General features: G+C 36.1%; 1 protein-coding gene across 2 annotated transcripts in view; it reads right to left on the bottom strand.

Annotated features, from left to right (window-relative positions):
* Positions 1–23316, bottom strand: part of LOC132277368 (uncharacterized) — an 88500-nt gene that overhangs the window by 16831 nt on the left and 48353 nt on the right. The gene's annotated exons all lie outside the window — the stretch shown is intronic.

Raw genomic sequence — 23316 nt, 5'->3', positions numbered from 1 at the left:
AATGGGAGCTGATAAAACTCTTGGCCCTGATGGCTTTCCTATGAAATTCTTTAAGGTTTATTGGGATATTGTTGGGGAGGATGTTACAAATGCAGTATTACATTTTTTTGTTCATTCTTCTTTGGATAAGGGGCTTAATAATACTTTTATTACTTTGATTCCAAAAGGTAAAGATGTTGTCAAGGTAGGGGAGTTCAGACCAATCTCACTTTGCAATACTTTGTACAAGGTGATTACTAAAATTCTTGCCTTAAGATTGGGGACTGTTTTGGATCAGTTGGTAGGGAAAGAACATAATGCTTTTATAAGTGGAAGGAAAATTCAAGATAATATTATCATTGCAAATGAATTATTGAGAGGTTTTGGAGCCAAGTCTACTAAGCCTATTTTAGTCTGGAAGGTGGACCACTGAAAGGCTTATGACTTTATTCAATGGAACTTTTTGTTTCACATTCTTCAATTATTTAGGTTTGGCAGCAAATGGATAGGTTGGATTCAGGGATGTATTACCACAGCTTGGTTTTCATTGTTAATTAATGGTAGTCTTTATGGTTTTTTCAAATCATCTAGAGGAATTAGGCAAGGCTGCCCCCTATCTCCCCTCTTATTTACCTTGGTGACAGATTACCTTTCAGGTATGTTCCAAAATGAATGTGATGCAGGACATCTGGTGGTTTCTGAAGCAACTCGAAGGGCACAGGTTGGGGTTACTCACTAGTTTTTTGTAGATGACCTTCTTGTAGTAGGGAGGGCAACATGGCCTCAGTTTTGACTTTAAGGAGGATGATGAGACACTTTGATTCAGTTTCTGGTTTGGCTATTAATGGAGATAAGTCTAAGATTTTTTTTACTAGATCGATGAGAAAAAAGTCCATGATACTTCGAATTCTTGGATGCAAACAAGGAAATCTTCCTTTCACTTATTTAGGTGTTTCGATTTCTAATAAAGGCCTAAAAAGATTGGATTGTAAACCTTTGATTGAAAAGGTTGAAGCAGCTACCATAAGATGGGCTAGTATGAATTTATCTATAGCTGGGAGAGTTGAATTGATTAGAGCTGTTATTACTCCTATGTTATTGTATTGGACCTCTGTTTATTCTCTTCCAGCTGCTGTTGTTAACATTATAGAGAGAAGAATGCAAAATTTTGTTTGGGGTTATAGTTCTCAATCTTATAAGCTCCATGGTTTGTGTTAGAAAAAGCTATCTACTCCAAAATCTGAAGGTGGTTTGGGCATACGAAAGTTGATTGACATTGACAAAGCTGCTAAATGTGTTTTAGATTGGGAATTTTTACTTTCAAAGGATAGATTGTGCATGGCTTGGTATAAACAGATGAATTTGAAGAAGTCTACTTATTGGTCTGTTGTCAATCAAAACATAATGCAATCTAAACCAGGAAAACAAGAGTTAAAAGTAAAAATCAGCTAGATGGTCCCACCAACAAGCATAATCATAAAAGAGTAAAAAAAAAAAAATTAACAAAAACAGATAGAGAATAGAATGCTTGGGTGAGAAACTAAGGCAGTTGGGTGTGACCTTAGATGGTGAGACACACTTGTTTAACATTGTCATTCAAGAAGCAGGATTAGGTGTTTCAGTTTTGACATCTGAAATGGAAATTTGGTTTTTTTTTTATTTTTTTATTTTTTTATTTTTTTTTTATATGTTTCAAATTTTGAATAATACATACACATAATTCCAAAGGTGCTCAAACCTCAAAATCAAGACAATGATATATGCATCTACATGGTTAGAAATGATGTATTACCATAAATTTCAAAGAGAATACTCATCATTATCAAAACTTTCAATAATTAGGTCAATTAATTGAAGTACTAAGTAAAGGTTAGGTCTAAATTCTCTACCATATACTTCCAAGCACCTACAGCTTGCATTCCACTCAGTTGCTATTCCAGCCAGTTGCTAATAAGTAGTTTCGATGGACCAACCAACAATAGCTAAAGACATGAAAATTACACTTTGATTACCTTTGTATTAATTTAAGTCAATGTATTTGGCATCTTCAATGTCTCTGTTGACCTTTTTTTAACTGAGGATTGTGTCTTATGAACACTTGTTTATATATATACACATGATTTATTTTGTTATATATACGAACCTCTTATTTAGAGAGTATTTAGCACGTACAGTGCATCAAAACAGTATCATTTCAATCATCAACGAGAAAAGCCAACAAAAGACATTTTCTTCAAAGCTATAAATAAATGTTTTTTTAAAAAAATTAATTGTTATAGTGGAGTAGTATAAAGCAAAGGGAAATTAGCAATTAATTATTAAAGGTGAAATTAAAGGGTGTGTGTGTATAATTGTGTCTTTGTTTTAGAAATAGAAAGAATAACCACCAAGGGATAGAATTATGGGCTGCTGTAACCTAACTTACAATCATTGTCATGAAAAGGTAAATAATTATTAACTGGTTTAGCCCAAAAACAGTGCAATAGAAAGTTTTGCATACTTAAGTTTTTGCCTAGTAGTTTGTAAATTTAATTAGGACAATCCAGCTTTCAGTTTGTAGTAGATATGATTAGTATGTCATCTTCTCCGATGCCAAATAGCTTGAAATCATAATGGAAATTATTAAGAAAAGTAATGAGGAAAGTTGTTGGGAAGAATCCAATGGCTAGGTCCATAATTTTAATCCAAAGTGCGAAGAGTATAATCCATTTTCTATGGATTTGCAGGCCACATACATCTAAATTAATAAAAAAACTTCCCCAAAAAATAAATAAATGCATTGGTAATTTGGTATATATACATTATATATATTATTTGATTAGATACTCCAAAAAGAATTGACACACCAATTTGATATCAATATATTTGATTAGTATGCATTGGTAGTTTTGCAAACTTGAAATATACTTTGTAATCCAATCTGATATCAATATATTTGATTTCAGCCATATAATTTTTTTTTTTTTTTTAATGGAGTTTGGAAGTACCATTGAGACATATATATATATATATATATATATATATATATATATATATATATATATATATATATATATATATATTAATTTTAAAGAAGTTTGATGTGAAAAGTTCATTAATGGCATGTAGAGTTGGGACCAACATATTTATAAGCATCAGCTAATTCCTACCAATTTGAAGGTTTGGCAGACATTTATCAGTTTTAGCTACTCCTTACCAGTCTAAAGGTTTGGAAGATTTCAGGAGAACAAATTAAAATCAATGGCTATTAAGATTAATACATTTGGGCACTATATTGGCCGAAGACAGAAATAAAAATTTCAAACTACTATATGGTTACATTACCATAAAATAGTTTGACATTATTGTGAGTTATTTTTATTTTCATTTTTATAAAATAAAAATAAAAAATTAAATGGTGCTAGCTAGCTAGATTCACCTACAGGTTGAACCTAAAATGAAGATGGAGACTTTATCGATCCTCAAAAATATTCAAGTGTCTGACTCGTGAACTCAACCTTAATGTATTTAAGCTTTTATTCTGTTCATGGTTTAGGTAAACAAAACATTTTCATTTTAACTAACAATGAAAGATAGGTGAAGAGATTGAGGTCAACCTTAGGAGTTAAAGTATGAAAATTGGTATTAGATGGGGGGTTAATAAGGTATGGTGTCTAGGTCAACATAGGAGCATCATGACTGAGTATTAAAGGGAATAAAAAAGGTTCCCCCATTGAACTCGGAGCATCTTTCTTAGTAAGATTTAGGAGACAAGGTGGATGGAACATCATTGGAGATAGTCTAGATCTGATTAAATACCTTGACAGTAACTTTGAAGAAATTAACAATAAACTTATTTAAACTGTTGGAAAAATGAAATTGCAGCTTCCTAAACAACTGAATCTAAATAAAGACCTAAATTATCATGAAAATTTGCAGCCAAATCAACTAGATCACACCATTCAAAAAGTATGTAACAATAAAACATAAGAACAAACAGAAAATCTATTTCAACTATATCTCAAGAAATATATAAGGAATACATAACAGAATATATAAGGAACACATAACAGAATATATAAGGGTTTATAAAGTTCCATCACAATAGTACCTCCTGATTTTGATAGTCTCCACCAAGCCCGAGATTCTCTTCGAAACAACAATGAATCGCTTCTGCAAACCTGTATTTCCCACAGCGATTCAGCCTCAGACCACAAGCCGACTCCAGATTTGGTGAAGATTGAATCTTGTGATTCGGTGAAGATTGAAGCCCAAAGAATGTTTGATTAAGAACCTCTGTCTTCTGCAACGGTGGAAGAGGGTGGAAGAGCCTCCGTCTTCTGCAACGATGGAAAGGGTGGAAGAGGATGGAAGACGGTGGAAGAGGATAGAAGACGGTGGAAGAGGCGTGAGGGCTTGAGCGTTCAGAACTGAAGACTAGGTATACAAATGTAATGAGATATATGATTAAACGACGTAGTTTATGCCCCTTTTCAGTATTTTATAAAATAAAATTATTTTATATATTATATTTTTGTAGCGCCAAACAAAAAATGAAGTGCCAAATGTTACCGCGCTATTTTTTGTGGAATTGGGGACGGGCTAGTTTAGGTTTTAGGGACAGTCTTTAGAGTGTGCCAAAAAATAAAGTTTTAGGGACGGGCTAGTTAAGGTTTTAGGGACAGTTTATGAGATTGTGCCAAAAAATAAGGTTTTAGGGACGGGCAAGTTAGGTTTTAGGGACAGTCCTTGAGACTGTGCCAAAAAATAAGGTTTTAGGGACAGTCCTAAAAAACTGTCCCTAAAACATAGGGTTTTAGGGACAGTTTTTAGGACTGTCCCTAAAGGACTGTTACTAAAACCCATATTTCTTGTAGTGTGTAACTAAATTTACAAACTCATTTATCACATAACATACATCTACCACTTTACATATAATCAACCACAATCACATAGTCAAAATAATTGAAATTAAACATGCTTCTAGTCAATTTAAGAAGGAAAATTCACATAGAACCTAAGAAATTGAGAATTAGATCACCCTGACCTCAAAAGTAGTCAAAATACATCCCCAGCCGAAAAAGTCAACGCCAGTTAACGCGGTCAATGCTGGTCAACAAAAGTCAACGTCGGTCGGCTGCGGAACAGAAAACTATTCAGTAGGAATGTAACCGTCGATGAGAAGATTCTACTGTTCCAAAGGCTCAGCTCCGGAATCCGTATCTAAGTGGCCCAAAATCCCCTCTGAAGCCTTATATTCAAAAATTCATAAAATAATAAGCGCTCCTCCAAAAATTAAATCATTTAACCATGTGATAGAGAACGACGAGAGGAACATTTTCCGTCTAGGAACTAAGACCGGAAACCCGACCGTTTGGCCGAAAAATGGAGGAAAATTATGAAGCTCAAAGAAAAAAGAAAACAGAAGGAGGGAGGGAGTCTGGCCGTGAGAGAGAGAAGAATGATAGCCAAAATGGTTAATAAGCCATTATAAGGCTTAGTGATGTTGCGGATCCCGCAGAAAAAATATAGTTTCATTACAATATTAATATATATATATATATATATATATATATATATATATATTTATTTATACATTCACAAATAAATTTACAACCACACAATCTGCATACACCCATGAAATATGCTTAAAATAACAGGACATGATATGTAATGGATCTGTGACACAATCCCCGTGCTCAACAACCCCGGTAGCGGGTCCGACCTGGACCTCTCAGCATGAAAAACGGAAAAAACCAAAACGGTAACCATTGCATTTTCAAGAAACCTAAATTCAAGAAAATGCCCCAACCAACTCTCAAACACACCCGGCACACCTCACGGTGTCTGACACGTAATACAAGACAAGACGAAAATAATCTAGAAAATTGAAAAAAAAAATCCCAAAAAAAATTGATAAATGATAAAAATGAGGATCATTACATCCAAGGCCTTCCCAACAACAAATTGTAGGATGTCTTTACATCAATAACGTGGAATAAGGTTTCAACTTGGAGCTCGCCAATAGTTAACTTCGCATGAATCATGCCAATAGCCTTCTGTCTTCCTTAGTTAAACCCTTGAATAATAAGACGGCTATGAGATAACTCATCAACTATGATGCCGAGATTTTTTATCGTAAATTTTGGCATGAGATTCACCGCTGAGCCACCATCAACAAGAATTCGACTAACTCGTTGTTCTTTTATGTAACCAGAAACGAAGAGAGGACAATTATGCGGTTTCGAACCCAACTGAAGATCTTCGTTAATGAAAATAATTGGTGCATAACATGAATCAAGCGTACCTCTGACTACTTCATCATCATCAGACTTTTTAATGATGGCTGCATCCTTTGCATGGTTCTCCACAGGCTGGGCTTCATCTTGATCCTTGTTATTCTCATTATTAGGGTTCATTTTCTGAGTTAAAACCATGTAAGCTGTCACAACTTCGTCATCTAGATATCCTTCTGGAAAGAACTCTTGCAAAGTAATGGGTTTCTGGATCTTTTTGCTTATAGAGGTGTGTTTGGTTGACTGTGTCTTCTTAACCCATTTTCTGCTATGGCCAGACTGCTTATGGCGATATTGAGATTTCTTCTTCTTTTGCCCCCTGTCAGAATAATTAGTCTGAAAAATGTCAGCTCATTGCTTCCATGGTTTCTTTCTTGTCACCAGAGTCCATCCTTCTTCATCATCTTGAGGAAAAACTCTTACAAATGATGAAACGTCAAGTATACTTCCTTGGCCAACATAGATGGGGATTGGTTCCAATGAGCCAAACTGGATGGTTGTGCAATATACCTCAGAAGTTGAAGGTTAAAAACGAGCACTCCCCACGATAGAGGTTATCATAGTAGTAGTAGTATGATTTGAAGTTACAATTTCGTCTGTGTCTAACAAGATTTTTCCTTGTTTTACCAGATTCATCACCACCTCCTTAAAGATAAAACACTTCTTAATTGGATGACTGACAATACGATGATATTTGCAGTATTTTGGATCGTTGACACGTCCCATCTCTTGAGAGCATTTGCATTCAGGGAGTTCTATAACTTTACTTTCGAGTAAACATTCCAATATGCTAGGGACATTGGAATCAGGGAAGGGGTATTCCTTCTTCTCTAACTCCCTTAGCGTAGGACGCTGTCTTTTCCTCTCTTGAAACTGGCGAGGCTTTTTATCACCCTTCTTATCATTTTTAACCGATATCTTGATTGGGGTGGTTGAGATAGCCATGGAATCTTTAGCAGCGATCTTTGATGACTTGTCACCCTTCTTCCACTCCTTCTTATCTTTGCGTGGTTCTATGGTCACGGGACTTTTGCCGTCATGAGATTTCATATTGATCTCCATGTCATGGGCACGCGTAGCCAATTCTTCAAATGTGTGAGGTTTTATGCCTTGAAGAATGTAAAGAAGGCCCAAATGCATTCCTTGTATACACATCTCTACAGCAGAGATTTCTGACAATCGGTCCTTGCAGTCAAGACTGAGTGCTTATCACCTATTAATGTAGTCAATTACAGGCTCATCCTTCCATTGCTTCGTGTTAGTCAATTCTATCATACTAACAGTACGACGAGTGCTATATAACCTGTTCAAGAATTCTCGTTCCATTTGGTCCCAACTATCAATTGATTCTGACTTTAGGTCGGTGTACCACTCGAATGGGTTTTCTTTAAAGGAGTGGACAAACTATTTAACTAGTAAGTCCCCCATCTGTTCTGGCATTGTTGCAAGTCTCGACAAAATGGGCAATATGTTGCTTGGGGTTACCTTTTCCGTCAAATTATTGAATCTTCGGAGGTTAGTATCCTACATGCATTCTCATACTGTCGATTCTCCTTGTATAGGGCTTTGAGTACATGAGAGTGCTCTATGAGATGCCTTTGTATTAGGCTCGAATTGTATTAATTATCATGTCTTGTAATTGTTTGACAGATAATGAAGAGACTGAAAAAGAAGTATGATTGGTTTGACCAGTCGCATGTTCTGTCATCGATGTTTGTTTGGGGTCCTCCGTGTGAGTACCTTGTGCGGTAGAGTTAGGATTCTCTGTCGGCACTGCTGTGGAAGATGTAGGATTCCCACATGGTGGTGGTGTGGAATTTGCACAATTCCCATATGGCATTGGTGATTCACCGATCTGAACTTCCAATTTGTTCATCAGTTTAGTGATTTGCAAGTCCTTCTCTTCAACAGTCTTTGTGAGGTTCTCAATGGCATGAGACATAGTTGCTAGTTGTTCCTCCACCGTGGTAGCTCCAGTTATCACAGCAGCGACTACATCTGAGTATGATAGGCCTTGAGAGTTAACATTCCTAGAAGTGATTGATTGCTCCGAAGTCTGACGTGGTGACTCTGGGGGCGAACCGACACTAGAACGAGCATCATAGATGGAAAAAGGTAAATCTGGTGGTGGAATCTCCTCTGGAACAATGTCAGGGTTCTTGACATGTTGGGTTTTCACGTTTATGATACCCCTCTAATCCGAGACAAGTGTTGATCAGGCCTGTAATACCCATAATTTCAAAAGGATAGTCCTGGTATTTACTTTATGGTTTAAATTGCATTTTTTATTGCTGAAGTGTTTATGTGTTAATTTAATTGTTGTTTTAATTGACTTTTGTTTGGCTTTAATTGATTATTTGATTAATTATTTTATTTAATTGTATATTTTAATTGGTTATTTGTTTTAGCTAATTGTTATTTGATTAATTATTTTAATTGCATAGTTATATTAATTGAATTAAGTTAAATGTGTTATTTATTAAATTAGGTTTTTGTTTTTAGAAGTCACGTATGTAGTCGACGTAGTTTTAAATAGTGTTTTCTATAGGCCGACTAAGGATTCAGTGTAGGGTTCAGATTAAACTAGGGTTTTGTGTAAACCTATAAATACGTAATGAGGTTCTGTCTAGGGTTTTAGAACCCTGTTCATGATAGTGGAGGTAGAGAAGGAACAGAGGAGAATTACAGTAGTTCGCCGGAGTGCTTAGGAGGACGATGTTGGGATTTTGGACCGGAATCTCAAAGGCAAGTTCTAATCCTAACTCTTTTCCTTTGGCTTATGTTCTTTGCATGTCTAATATAACTCCAGGAAAATAATAATGATTAGAGATTTAATCTACGTCTTCATGTTTCTGATATTTTAAAACTGAATGTAGTTGTATGATTGAGTACTGCTTGTTTTGAGGTTTTCTTGTGTAACCTTTAATCGAATGCATGTAAATTGATGTATGTAGGATTTTAATTAATCTGGAACACATGGGAATACAGTGGAATTAAACTGGATTATAGGGTTGAATGCTTTAATCAGTGAGTGTTCAGGAATAAACAATTACTTTGTTGTAAGTTTTGTTATGTAGGTTGTGTTTCGAAGAATAACTGGGTTTGTATAAAGAATTTAATTGTCTATTGAACATACTGGAACTCAATTTAAAGACCTAGAAGTCTTAGGAATAGAGGACAGACAAACTGAACGTCGCCGGAGTGGACATAGGGGAAGAAATCAAGTAGAGAGGAGGAGAGGGGGAAGAGGCGGCTCCATGGAAACATGGAGCCGGCTCTAAAAGGGTTTGGAGGAGGCTCCAAATAGGTTGGAGGCGGCTCCATCATGGTTTTTCAAAAAAAAAATTTGGTTTTCTACGAAGTCTGGGCTGTTATGGTTGGATTTTAAAATTCTAGATTGAATTAGGAGTTGTTCTAGGGGAGCATAGTGATGTCTAAACCCTTATTAAAGCTTCAGGAAGCATGGTAATACGTAAACTGCTATAGGAAATTAATGTAGAAAACAGTAGGGAATTCTACAGAAAGTCTAAGTGTTGGCTTGGATGCAGATGATTTAGGTTGCTCACATTTAAATTAGCAACAGACTTAAGGAGTTTATGGTTTAGATCATGTCACAATGTTATAAAATTAAGCATGTCAATTGTAATAATTCGCTGTTATGCTTAATGGGAACTTGGTTGTTAACTGTACAATTATACAGTATTGTATCTTATCAATTTGCTGGATATCATGGAACAGTTTTAAGTGAGCGTGTTAATTTTGATATTGTTAATTTTATGCTCATAGTGGATTACAACATGGATTATACCTATTCTCTGTGTTTTAAACTTATTAGAGAATCACGTATTGGTAGTACAGAATAAGCATGTCATATACATAACTCTTGTTATATTTGTAATGGATTATGGTTATATGTGTTATGGATTAATTGGTAATTACTTTCATTATTAGTGTTATCAACTGCTGGATGGTATGGAATAGTTGGTATTTATATTCATTGTGTGTATTATCAACTATTGGATGGATGGATTGTATGCATCGGTATGGGACGGTGACATACTAGGGATGGATTAGTTTTAAAATACTACATCCTACCTATACGGAATAAGGGAATGGATTATGAAATCAATCCTACTTATAATCATGTCAAAGAAGCTCCACAAATAGAATGACTAAATGGATTACTTGTTATGCAAGTTAAGTCAAAGCAGCTGAATGACTAATTGAACTGGTTTGAATGGAAAGGAGAGGACTTTAAATATATTTTTATGGTACTGCGATATAAGCTTGAGTCTCAGAGTCGTTGGTTAGGGAGCGTATATACAGTAGGATGCGTAGCTGGATATGAGAGGTTGAGGTGTACCCTGTTAGGTCTAGGTACTCATACCCACCTATGGGCGCATTTTCGAATGTTGCCTTCTATTCAGGTTGAGACCCTCTTCATAGTCCAGTGAGAGTCCTGTAGTGTGGATATATTTATGTATGGAATATTAGCTATTGTTGAGTTGGTTAGAATGTATATGCGTATCGAGTCTCTGCTTGGATTGTAATAGGTTAGAACTTGTTCGTGGGCCTGACCCACTTCTATTTTTCAGGTACTCGTCAGTTCCAGACTAGACTTGATCGAGCTGAGCAGATACTACTACTCACTCTTCCGATGACGTAGAATTTCACTCTATGGTTTACTCTGGATGTTCGTTAGTTAGTTTTTATTTCAGTTTGGTTTTTATTAGGGGTCCACTGGAGATGGATTCCCGAGTTGTTTAAACTACTGAAGGTTTTGGATTACCAGATTTAAGTATTTATTTTTAAAAGGATTTTATTTTAGTTTCCTTCCAACTGTTAATTATTTATTTTTTATTTTATTTTGTATTCCGTGTTCGTTTTACATATTAATTGTTTGGTATCCCTCAGGTCTGTGCTCGGACTTGATCACCCGTGGCTCTAGAATTGAGGGGTATCACAGTTGGTATCAGAGCACTCTAGGTTCAAGTGTCTCTAGGGTGTTTCGTATTAAGACTTCCGCGTAGCGTTTTCTTTGGATTAGAGCTTAAGGTTAGGATTCATAGTATTCCTTTACGGTTCGTTTAGAAAGTACTAAATTCAAGTTTATTCTGAAATTTCAGAATGTTTGGCACTAGGAAGAGGATGAGGGCCGCGATGAAAGCAAAAAAGGGCCCAAGGCCGAGGAAGGTTACTCCGGTGATTCCCCTACGAAGGCCGACCAAGAAGGCAGAATTCGAGACCAGGGAGTTGATTCCAATAGGCGTTGCATCGAAGTACAAGTCAAGGAAAGTTTCTGGCGTGCGGGATTGGCCACCAAACTGTGGACCTAACACAACTTCGATGGTCCTCGAAGTTGAGCCCAGCAGAGAGGAAGACTCCGAAGAAGATCAGGATGGAGGAAATACCGAAACATCCAAGATGGAGAGCACGGGAGTTAAAGGGTGACTATTCTTTTAAGAGTACTTTTAATAACTAATAATGGAGGAGGTATTAGTAAGTGTAGTATGGATTTAATCATGTACACTAGGATTATGTTAAAGAATATTTACGATTATTCGTTTGACAGTTTATGGTTTGGAAAAGTTCTTAATAAAGTGAACTAGGGGTTTTAGCTATTTTTGAATTGTGTTGTGTGATAGTATTTTTGTGGTATATATGGTTTTTATTAAACTATATTGGGATGATTATATTGTATTAATAGATGATTATCCCAGTGGAGTGATTGGGGGTTTGTGGAACAGGCAAGCAAATAGTTGCTTGTAAATACATGGTGTGGAGACAAGTTGATTACCAAGAAGTTTATAAGAGAAATTGTGTAAATCAATATGGTAGGTTTGGTTTAGAAGGAGGCATTCCCAGGATAGAACAATAATCTAAAAATAGGATGATTGTGGAGCTTTTCGTTTTGCCTTATGTGTTTTGCTCTATGGAGTATTTAGAAACAAGGGATTTTCATGGATTAGTTGGTGACACACATATGCAGTAGACCTCAGGATATTTCTATATTGTTGGGTAATATTACCATTTTTCATGAGAGCGATGTGCCTGTGACACTAGATATTGGTAGACTCGAATTTCTAGCCAATCTTTTGTCCTGGACATGCACACTTATGACGTGATACTTGGGATGGATTGGTTATCACTACCATACTCAAGTTATTTGTTTTTGGATGGGTCTATTGTGGTTACCATACCTAGTCCGGATGTTTATGTCGTTGCTATGCCTCATTTTAACGGAGATATTAGCACCTATTTGTTTCGGATAGAGTAGGAAGCGGAGGAGGGGATTACTGTATCATTGGATAACATACCAGTTGTACAGGACTTCCTGGATGTATTTCAGGAGATTCCAGGGATTGCCGTCTAGTCGCAAGATCGACTTTGTGATAGACTTAGCTCCAGGCACTACGTCTATTGCTAAGGCACCGTATAGGATGTCACCAGTAGAGGTGCGTGAGCTGAGGGATTAGATTCAGCAGCTACTCAGCCAGGGTTTTATGTGCCGAAGTACTTCACCCTGGGGAGCACCGGTCTTGTTTGTGAAGAAGAAGGATGGATTACTTCGTCTGTGTATGGATTACCGGGAGTTGAACAAGGTTACGATTCGCAACAAGTATCTTTTGCCCAGGATTGATGACTTGTTTGATTAGTTGAAGGGAGCTACTTTATTTTTCTAAGATTGATCTGCGGTCTGGATATCATCAACTTCGGGTTCGGGAGCAAGATGTTCTGAGGACAGCATTTCTCACTAGATATGGATCTTATGAGTTTCGGGTGATGCTGTTCGGGTTGACTAATGCACCAGCGGTTTTCATGGATTTGATGAACAGGGTCTTCAAAGCCTATTTGGATCAGTTTTTCATTATTTTCATTGATGATATCTTGATCTATTCTAGGTCTGAGGACGATTATGCTAGACATCTACGGATAGTTTTGCAGATGCTTTGTGAACACCAGTTATATGCCAAGTTTGAGAAGTGTGAATTTTGACAATGGGAGGTGAAGTTTCTGGGTCACGTGGTGTCAGAAAGGGGAATAGCGGTGGATCCGGCCAAGGTTTCGGCAGTGGTTGAGTGGGGAAAGCCTACTTCACCTACTGAGATTCGGAGTTTTCTCGGTTTGGCAGGATATTATCGGAGGTTCATCCAGGGGTTCTCTAAGATAGCTGGACCACTCACGCACCTGACTGAGAAGGGTGTACGGTTTGTATGGGATGAACATTGTCAAAAAGCTTTTGATGAGCTGAAGACTAAGTTGACTTCTGCACCAGTTTTGTCTACCCCACAGAGCGGAATAGAGTATCTGGTTTACACGGATGCTTCGTTACAGGGTCTTGGATATGTTCTGATGCAGGAGGAGCGACCGATTTTATATGGATCTCAGAAGCTTAAGCCTCATGAGCTTAATTATCCAACGCGTGATTTGGAGTTGGCAGCTGTAGTCTTTGCCTTACGCATTTGGAGGCGTTATCTGTTGGGTGAGTCCTTCAGGTTATTTAGCAATCACAAGAGCTTGCAGTATTTGTTCACTTAGCGGGAGTTGAATATGAGACGAATCAATACTGCATTGACAAAGTTACAGAGATAGCTTCCAGAGAAGTTCCATTCTACTAGGTTGGGGCTGATGGAGGTTTGCGGTACAAAGGACAGTTAGTGGTACCCTCTGCTGATGAGTTAGGAAGGATGTGATGACTGAGACTCACCACTCTGAGTTTTCGGTTCATCCAGGAGGCAACAAAATGTATCAGGATATGAAACGGCAGTTTTGGTGGGCAGGTATGAAGTGGGACATTGTTCTATTTGTCTCACGATGTAGTACTTGTTAGATGGTCAAGATTGATCATCAGAGGCCGCCAGGAGCTTTACAACTATTGCCGATACCGGAGTGGAAATGGGAGAGCATTTCTATGGATTTTGTGGAAGGATTGCCAAATTTCTTCCAGGATCACAATTCCATTTGGGGTTATCATGGACAGATTGACGAAATTAGCTCATTTCTTGCCTATTCGCACTGACTACACTTCTGAACAGTTGGCGCAACTTTACATTACTGAGATTGTGAAGTTACATGACATTCCCTTGTCTATTCTATCGGACAGGGATTTGAACTTTGTGTCTGGATTCTGGAAGAGTTTCCAGTAGGCTTTGGGTACGGAGTTACACCTTAGTACTGCTTATAATCCTCAGACTGATGGACAGACTAAGAGGGTGAATCAGATTATGGAGGATATGCTTCGGTCATGTGTTCTTGATTTCAAGGGCCACTGGGAGGATTATTTACCGTTTGTGGAGTTTGCTTGTGTGGATCGTCTCACACGTGCTTTGGAGTTTCAGGTTGGGGATCAAGTTCTACTCAAAGTGTTCCCTATGAAAGGAGTAATACGCTTTGGGACGAAAGGGAAGTTATCACCGCGGTTTGTCAGTCCATTTACGATTTCGGATTGCGTTGGAGCTGTCGCTTAGTGGTTGGCACTTCCGGATAATTTGGATCGCGTACACAATGTGTTCTATGTTTCCATGTTGTGGAACTTTTTGCTCGATGAGGATCGGTACCAGCATATCGATGTTGGGGAGATTGAGTTGCAGTCGGATGCAACTTATTTGGAACCACCGTGTTGTATTGTCGACCATCAGGATCAAATACTTTGTAACAAGGTTATCCCTTTAGTTCGTGTCCAGTAAAGTCATCACAATGAGGCTGAGTCTACTTGAGAGCGGGAGGACGTTATTCGCTCACAGTTTCCTGAAATTTTGAAAGAAGGTAAGAGCGAATTTCGAGGACGGAATTCCTTTTGTTAGGGGGGAAGAATGTAATACCCCTAATTTCAAAAGGATAGTCCTGGTATTTACTTTATGGTTTAAATTGCATTTTTAATTAATGAAGTGTTTATGTGTTAATTTAATTGATTTAATTGTTGTTTTAATTGACTTTTGTTTGGCTTTAATTGATTATTTGATTAATTATTTTATTTAATTGTATATTTTTATTGGTTATTTGTTTCAGCTAATTGTTATTTGATTAATTATTTTAATTGCATGGTTATATTAATTGAATTAAGTTAAATGTGTTATTTATTAAATTAGGTTTTTGTTTTTAGAAGTCACGTATGTAGCCGATGCAGTTTTAAATAGGGTTTTCTATGGGCCGACTAAGGATTCAGTGTAGGATTTGGATTAAACTAGGGTTTTGTGTAAACCTATAAATACGTAATGAGGTTTTGCCTAGGGTTTTAGAACCCTATTCATGATAGTGGAGGCAGAGAAGGAACAGAGGAGAATTACAGTAGTTCGCCGAAGTGCTTAGGAAGACGACGTTAGGATTTTGAACCAGAATCTCAAAGGTAAGTTCTAATCCTAGCTCTTTTCCTTTGGCTCGTGTTCTTTTCATGTCTAATACAACTCTAGGAAAATAATAATGGTTAGAGATTTAATCTACGTCTTCATGTTTCTGATGTTTTAAAACTGAATGTAGTTATATGATTAAGTACTGCTTATTTTAAGGTTTTCTTGTGTAACCTTTAATCGAATGCATGTAAATTGATGTATGTAGGGTTTTAACTAATCTGGAACACATGGGAATACAGTGGAATTAAATTGGATCATAGGGTTGAATGCTTTAATCAGTGAGCGTTCAGGAATAAACAATTACTTCGTTGTAAGTTTTGTTGTGTAGGTTGTGTTCCGAAGAATAACTGGGTTTGTATAAAGAATTTAATTGTCTATTGAACACACTAGAACTCAGTTTAAAGACCTAGAAGTCTTAGGAATTGAGGACAGACAAACTGAACGTCGCCGGAGTGGACATATGGGAAGAAATCAAGTAGAGAAGGGGAGAGGGGGAAGAGGTGGCTGCATGGAAACATGGAGCCGGCTCTAAAAGGGTTTGGAGGCGGCTCCAACTTGTTTGGAGCCGACTCCTTCATGGTTTTTCAAAAAAAAATTTGGTTTTCTGCGAAGTCTAGGCTGTTGTGGTTGGATTTTAAAATTCTAGATTGAATTAGGAGTTGTTCTAGGGGAGCACAGTGATGTCTAAACCCTTATTAAAGCTTCAGGAAGCATGGCAATACGTAAACTACCATAGGAAGTTAATGTAGAAAACAGTAGGGAATTCTACAGAAAGTCTAAGGGTTGGCTTGGATGCGGATGATTTAGGTTGCTCACGTTTAAATTAGCAATAGACTTAAGGAGTTTATGGTTTAGATCATGTCACAGTGTTATAAAATTAAGCATGTCAATTGTAATAATTCGCTGTTATGCTTAATGGGAACTTGGTTGTTAATTGTACAATTGTACAGTATTGTATCTTATCAATTTGCTGGATATCATGGAACAGTTTTAAGTGAGCATGTTAATTCTGATATTGTTAATTTTATGCTCATAGTGGATTACAGCATGGATTATACCTATTCTCTGTGTTTTAAACTTATTAGAGAATCACGTATTGGTAGTACAGAACAAGCATGTCATATACGTAACTCTTGTTATATTTGTAATGGATTCTGGTTATATGCGTTATGGATTAGTTGGTAATTATTTTCATTATTAGTGTTATCAACTGCTGGATGGTATGGAATAGTTGGTATTTATATTCATTATGTGTATTATCAATTATTATATGGATGAATTGTATGCATCGGTATGGGACGGTGACATACTAGGGACGAATTAGTTTCAAAATACTACATCCTACCTATACGGAATAAGGGAATGGATTATGAAATCAATCTTACTTATAATCATGTCAAAGAAGCTGCATAAGCTGAATGACTAAATGGATTACTTGTTATCCAAGTTAAGTCAAAGCAGCTAAATGACTAACTAGACTGGTTCGAATGGATAGGAGAGGACTTTAAATATATTTTTATAGTACTGCGATATGAGCTTGAGTCTTAGAGTCGTCGTTTAGGGAGCGTATATGCAATAGGATGCGTAGCTGGATATGAGAGGTTGAGGTGTACCTTGTTAGGTCTAGGTACTCATGCCCACCTATGGGTGCATTTTGGCATGTTGCCTTCTATTCAGGTTAAGACCCTCTTCATAGTCCAGTGAGAGTCCTGTAGTGTGGATATATTTATGTATGGACTATTAGCTATTGTTGAGTTGGTTAGAATGTATATGCGTATCGAGTCTCTGCTTGGATTGTAGTAGGTTAGAACTTGTTCGTGGGCCTGACCCAATTCTATTTTTCAGGTACTCGTCAGTTCCAGACTAGACTTGATCGAGCTGAGCAGAGTAACTCACTCTTCCGATGACGTAGAATTTCTCTCTATGGTTTACTCTGGATGTTCGTTAGTTAGTTTTTATTTCAGTTTGGTTTTTATTAGGGGTCCACTGAAGATGGATTCCCGAGTTGTTTAAACTACTGAAGGTTTTGGATTACCGGATTTAAGTATTTATTTTTAAAAGGATTTTATTTTAGTTTCCTTCAAGCTGTTAATTATTTATTTCTTATTTTATTTTGTATTCCGTATTCGTTTTACATATTAATTGTTTGGTATTCCTCGGGTCTGTGCTCAGACTTGATCACCCGTGACTCTAGAATCGAGGGGTATCACAAGGCTCAGTCCCGAACCCGAGGGAATATCAAACAATGAATATTTAAAATGAACACGGAATACAAAATGAAATAAGAAACAAATAAAAGCTGAATGAATTCCAAAAATAAATCCCTTGAAAATTAAATACTTAAAATTCCAAAACCTCCAATAGTTAAACAAATCGGAAATCCATCCATTGGACCCCTAATACGAAAATCCAAACTGAAGTATAAATACTCAAAAAAAAAAAATCCGAAATGAAACCATAGAAAGAAGTCCTACGTCATCGAAAGAGTGAGTAGTAGTCTCTGCTTAGCACGATCAGTTCTAAGTCTGAAACTGACGAGTACCTAAAAAATAGAAGTGGGTCAGGCCCACGAACAAGTTTTAACCTACTACAATCCAAGTAGAAACTCGATACGCATATACATCCTAAGCAATTCAACAATAGCTAATAGTCCGTACATAAGTATATCCAAACTACAGGACTCTCACTGGACTATGGAGAGGGTCTCAACCTGAATAGAAGGCAATATGTGAAAATGCACCCAAAGGTGGGCATGAGTACCTAGACCTAACAGGGTATACCTTAACCTCTCATATCCAACTACGCATCCTAATGCATATACGCTCCCTAACCGACGACTCTGAGGCTCAAGCTCAGATCGCGGTACCATAAACATATATTTAAAGTTCGTTCGTTCTATCCAAAGTAAGTCCAGTTAGTCATTCAACTTGTGCAGCTTCTTTGACTTAACATAAATAGCAAGTAATCCAATTAGTCATTCAGCTTGTGCAGCTTTTTTGACTTAAATATAAGTAGGATTTTATTTATATAATATGTTCCCTTATTCCGATATAGGTAAGACTTAGCGTTTCGAGCTAGTCCAAACCTAGTATGCCACCGTCCCATACCGGTGCATACAATCCATACCATCCAGCAGTTGATAACACTAATAATGAAAGTAAATACCAACTAGTCCATAACAAGTATAACAAGAATCCTTCACAAGTATAAGAAGAATATGTATATGACATGCTTGTTCTATACTACCGATACATGATTCTCCAATAAGTTTAAAATACAGAGAATAGGTATAATCCATCCTTTTATCCACTATAAGCATAATAATAACCATATTAGAATTATCATGCTCACTCAAGACTATTCCACAATATCCAGTAAGTTGATAAGATACAAAACTTTATAGTTATCAACCCAGTTCCCATTAAGCATAACAGAGATTATAATAATTGGCATGCTTATTTTAAAACCACTACGACAGGATTTAAACTATAAAACCCCTAAGTCAATTGCTAATTCTACAAATGAGCAACTTGAATCATTCGCATCCAAGCCAACACGCAAACTTTCTGAAGAGTTTCCCACTATTTTCTAGATTAGCTTCTTATGGTACATTATGCATTACCACGCCTTCTGAAACCTTAATAAGGGTTTAGACATTACTGTACACCCCCAAAACAACTCCAAATTCAACCTGGAATTTTAAAAATCCGAACACAACAGCCCAGACTTCGCAGAAAACCAAAAAAATTGCAAAACCACGAAGGAGCCGGCTCCATGCTTCCATGGAGCCGCCTCTTTGTGAAGGAGAGCCTGCTCTCCTTAACTGAGAGCCGACTCTCACCCGTTCCTCACCTGTTTCATCTCCGGTGAATTCCATTGATTCCGTCCCTCTCTGTTACAGTCTCTAATGGTTTTAATTAGGTTCAGACTTAACCAGAAAATATTTATCCAACTCATTTATGCATTGATTAACAGCAATTTTAAACTAGTAGGTACACAGTCGAACACAAAGACTAGCAATTTACAAATCGTTTCAACACATACTGCTTTAATAAGTTTTAAACATGCACAATCAATTAATTCTTACGGTTAATGGTTCCTAGAACTGCTTTAGGCATGCAAAGAACACGAGTAAAAGGGAAGGAGTTAAGGTTAGAACTTGTCTGTAAGACTTTAGTTTAAAATCTTAGCGTCGTCTTCCTAAGGTTTCCGGCGATTTCTACTGTTCCTAACTCCTCAATTCTTCTGCCTCCAGTACGTGCTTAGGGTTCTAAAACCCTTGGCAGACTTATACTCGTATATATATAGGCAGTTAAGTTTACCCTAAACCTAGTCCTACTACGTGAAGGGAAAAACTAAAACAATAACTAAACAACTAGTCCGCCACCCACGATCTCATAAAAACATAAAACCCTAATTATATAATTAAAACAATTAAGCAGTTAACAATTAAATCAAACCAATTAAATAATTAATCCAATATTAAATACATAAAACAATTAATCCAGCTAATCAAGTTAATCAGTTGAATCAAATAATGAAATAAAACAAAATATTGCAATTAATCAATTAATTAACAACAAACAAAACAACCAAACAAATAGCCAAATAATCACATAAGAATGCAAAATTACAATAAAACCTCAAAAATAAACTACCAAGTCTATCATTTAAAATTAGAGGTATTACAACGTTCGCCGGCTTTATAGGAGTAGTTTTCACCAAGTCTTACTGATGTTTGGATAACGCGATTGCCTGGGACTTGCTATGTGTCATAGGGCCCGCTAAGGTACTTCCATCACTTGATTTTGCCTTCGTGCCACTTTTCATGGTAGCTTTGGCATCGACCTTGCAGTAACGATGTTATTTTGGGCTTTCTTGTCTGTCTAAGTCTTAGGAGGAGCCATAAAATCTGACAGAGAAGAAACTTGATGGTAGGAAAAAGAGATGAGAGGCAAAGGAGTCCCACTGGTTGTGTCACAAATTTGTATATGCAAATTTTGTAAGTCTGCAAATAGAAACAAAATATGGAGCAACAAATAATAATATTTTATTAAATTGAAAAAATAATTGGAGTACAATCCTTTGTAATATCTTTTACAAAAAGAAAGGTCCTCTGATTCGATCTCCTTTTTTACTGTTGGTTGGATCCAAGGGCTGCACGAGCTTGTTCTTAAATCACCGTGGAATTTCGATGAAGAATGGCATGATTTGATGTGCTTATTGTTGATCACCTTGGAATTTGATAAAGACCGGCACAATTTGATGTGCTTGTTGTTTTTTGCTTTTGGGTTTGGATGTTGGGGATGAGAGTTTTTGTATTTCTCTCTGAAATTCTGGATTTCTGAATCTCTGGATTTCTGAACTCTGAATTTGTGTCCCTGTCTTCTTCCTCCAGGCCTCTATTTATAGGCTTCTTGGATTAATAGGATGATGACACGTGTCATCTCTTGATAAGGATAAAATCATAATTGGGCCGGGCTGGTTATATTATGATAATTATCCTTAAATATAATTATTCAAAATATATTTTATTAGGAATAATTATCTTTATATTTAATTATCTGGGTTGGGCTAATTAAATAATTTAAGTAGACCAAATTTGAGCCAATTAAATAACTTAATTAAATATTAAGCCCATATTTTATGGGTCCATTTGTCAAAACCAAAGCCCACTAAAATTTTAGTGTCTACAGCCTTGATCCCACAAAAAAAGATAAGATGGTAAATTATCCATTCATTTCTTTTCTCTCCTATCCATCCAAACAAGAATATTACTCATTCATTTCTTTTCTCTCATATCCATCCAAACATGAATATTATTATATCTATCATTTCTTTTCTTTTCTTTTCTTCTTTCTTTCTTCTTCTTCTCCTTTTTTTTTTATTTTTTATTTTTTATTTTTTTATTTTTTTTCATAATTCTTTCCTTTCTTTTCTTTCCTGTTTATCCAAACGGAGCTTTTAGGAAGGTTGAAAGGTAGTCTAACAAATGATGGGACACCTTTGGAGACGTTTTGTATTCTACATGGAAAAAGTAGTTCTATGCTATTAAATTCTATTGACTTTTGCGACAAGTCTTAATGACTCGCGTGTATTGTTGTTTTCCTTGACCACTTTTTTTATCGTGTATATATCTATAGCGTTTAGGGTTTAAATTATAAAACCTTCCTCTAATTTTTAAAAGTGTCATATAATTTCTTGTGTTAACAAATAATTTTCATAACTAACAAAAATTATTATATTGCTTCCATTTTTTGATGGAATTGTTAATTTCATGCAAATTAACAAAAATAATTGCTGATTGTATAATATTATTTTAAAAAATTGAATGTATAATTTTGAAATGTCAAATATGCCATTCGTATGACCTGAGAAAATATGCACACAATACTAAATTTAAAACCACATCGCACAATACCAAGACTCACATATATTTTTCTCTCCACCCTTGAATGCAGCTCTGTGCAGAGGGGTCCAATAATTCTAACCTTCAGCTAGTTAATTCTTCTTCCCATGAATATCATCTAATTCTGCAGTTCGATGCAATACATCACCCAAATGCAAAATATTGTGTAATTGAGGAAAGAAAAAAATAAAGAGAATGTACAAGAAATCTAACTAACAATTATATATAGTGAAATGATGTGAAAGCTGCATTTGTTATTAACTCAACATCACAGAGCTAGAGTAACAAATTGCTTCTGCTACAATAAGGTAAATTATACTTCAACTTGACTTCTTATTTTTGTACAATCTATCACGGAGTTTCAGAAATTAATGTTGCTAAAACCATTTCAAAATTGTTCTGCAATGAACTCATGTTTCGGTAATAACAAGCCCCCCTCCCTACACACTCAAACACACACAAAAGAATAAAAAAGGAAAGAGAGGAGAAAGCTCTTTAAGCACCAATGTTTTCCAATGCAAATTACAATAATGCTTCATGTGTAACTAACAAATAGCTCCATGAGTTGCTGCAAAGTGAAGAGGTGTTTGATTGACCATTGAAATTCACATCGATTCTTTCATGCCCAGACACACAACCTTCATTAAATACAATTTCCCCATCTCTGTTTAGTGCAGGAATTGGGTGTTAATTTTACAATGATTTACAATGAGTGCCACGTGGGTCCTTTTGGCCTATCATTATATTACAATGATTCAAAATGAGTGGATACAATGAACTTGATTTTTCAAAGTGCATCTTTAGTCAATAAGGAATTAAAAAGACATCATATTCATATATCATTTTAAAAGTTAGCACATGACAAGTATGCCTAATGAAGTTTTTAGATATACAATGATTTACAATGAGTGCCACGTGGGTCCTTTTGGCCTATCATTATATTACAATGATTCAAAATGAGTGGATACAATGAATTTGATTTTTCAAAATGCATCTTTAGTCAATAAGGGATTAAAAAGACATCATATTCATATATCATTTTAAAAGTTAGCGCATGACAAGTATGCGTAATGAAGCTTTTAGATATTTTTAACAAGCAAAAAGGTTTTAGATATTTTTCTTAGTATATGGGGTTATAGGACTGATTTTGGTTAGTATATGAGATGTTTTATAATTTTAATTAGAAAAATTAATTTTGTCATTTCACATGTCAGTTAACATTTCCATCACTGAATGGGGGTAGAATGATCATTTTTGTTAGTTCTTGAGGCTATTTGTTAGTATGAGAAAGTTATGTGACATT

This window comes from Cornus florida, unplaced genomic scaffold (assembly GCF_030987335.1).
Source record: "Cornus florida cultivar Cherokee Brave unplaced genomic scaffold, ASM3098733v1 CherokeeBrave_3.0.0_Hap2_Chr10, whole genome shotgun sequence".
NCBI lineage: Eukaryota > Viridiplantae > Streptophyta > Magnoliopsida > Cornales > Cornaceae > Cornus > Cornus florida.
This window is presented reverse-complemented; position numbering and strand designations above follow the sequence as displayed.